The following is a 1,559-nucleotide window of genomic DNA, read 5'->3' on the forward strand; positions in this document are numbered from 1 at the left end:
AAGAAAGTTATAATTATGGGATTATAATATAATTTTTTTTAAATATAAAAATATTATTAAATAATATATTTGAGTTATACAATAAAAATTAAAAAGAAAGTATAAATTCTTGAAAACAATGAATGTTTATTTATTTAGGTAGGCGAGAAAATAAAATAAATAAATACTTTTTCTTAAAAAAAGATCAAATTATATAAATTCTTAAAATGTAATGTAAATAAAAGAGAAAATACCTTTTCAAGATAGAAAAAAAAAATCAACTCCGAAAATTCATTAAATAAACAAAAGAGGAAAGTTTATTTTCAAGAATCCTCAAACTCATATTAGACTGAGAAAATGCTTAAATCTTTATTTGGTAGAAAAATGTTGGAACAACTTGATCTACTAATTTTATACCATTGTAATTTCACTTACTTGAAGGAGATGTAAATTATATCTCAATTATATAAGTCTCTTGATCGTTTTGTTTAGATAATTAAAATAACTTATTTTAAAAGTCCAGAATTAAGATTTCATATTCAATTCAAAAAAATTTTAATAAATAAAATTTTAATTGATTTCAAAGTTTTAGATATTAGTAAACATTAACATGTAAGTTGTTATAGTTATGTTACCTAGTTCAAACAAAAAAAAGGGTTTACACAAGGTAACATTTAAGTAGATTTATTATGTCTTTTAAAATTGAAAAAGGATTAATAAATACAATTTTAATCGATTCAAAGTTTTAAATAATAGGATAATAACTAAATTGCAGATTCTTCATGTAGCTTCACTTTTAGAAGAATCAATGTTAGTACTTATTTTCGTTAAATAAAAAAAAAAGTAGTAGTTGTTCAATTCTTTCCTTTAACCACTTGTAGATTTGAATACCATTGTAATTTGAATATCTAAAAGGTATTTCAACATCAAATTAATTCTTATAGTTGATGCTAAATATTAGGACTTTGATTTATACAAAGAAAAAATTCAGTTGATTTTAATGTCTAAATATTAGTACTTCCTGCATTATAATTCAAATATGGGAAGTTTTAATAAATAATATTTTAATTAATTTAAAGTCCATAATATTAGGAGTAATATTTAAATGATAATTTTTTTCAGTGTGAACTCTTTTTTAAAGGGCAAAAAGGAAAACGACGTTTCGCTAAGTTGTTTTGTAATTTTAATATAGCATAGACAAATTAATAAAATTTTAATAGATTGATAATAGGACGCTCTACCTATTCAATAATGACTTTCTAATTTTTTACAAATAAATAAAAAATGGCTTCCTAATTGAAACCTGATTGCAAATCGTTCCTTAGTAGTCAAATATGGATTTGAAAGTGGTTTTTTTCTAATTTACATTGATATTTGAATCCTTCCCTATTTAGTATTCAAATAAAGTCTTTTGATTATAAAATCGAATGAAGATAGGACTTATATATCCATAAAAGGAAAAAATTAGTTGATTTTAACGTCCTAATTATTAGGAGGACAATTTAAATTATAATTTAATCTAATGTGAAGTTTATATTTAAAGAGTAAAAAAGACGAACAACATTTCTCTAAGGGTTTTC

The sequence above is a fragment of the Nicotiana tomentosiformis genome, chromosome 7 (assembly GCF_000390325.3).
Source record: "Nicotiana tomentosiformis chromosome 7, ASM39032v3, whole genome shotgun sequence".
In the NCBI taxonomy this organism is placed as follows: domain Eukaryota; kingdom Viridiplantae; phylum Streptophyta; class Magnoliopsida; order Solanales; family Solanaceae; genus Nicotiana; species Nicotiana tomentosiformis.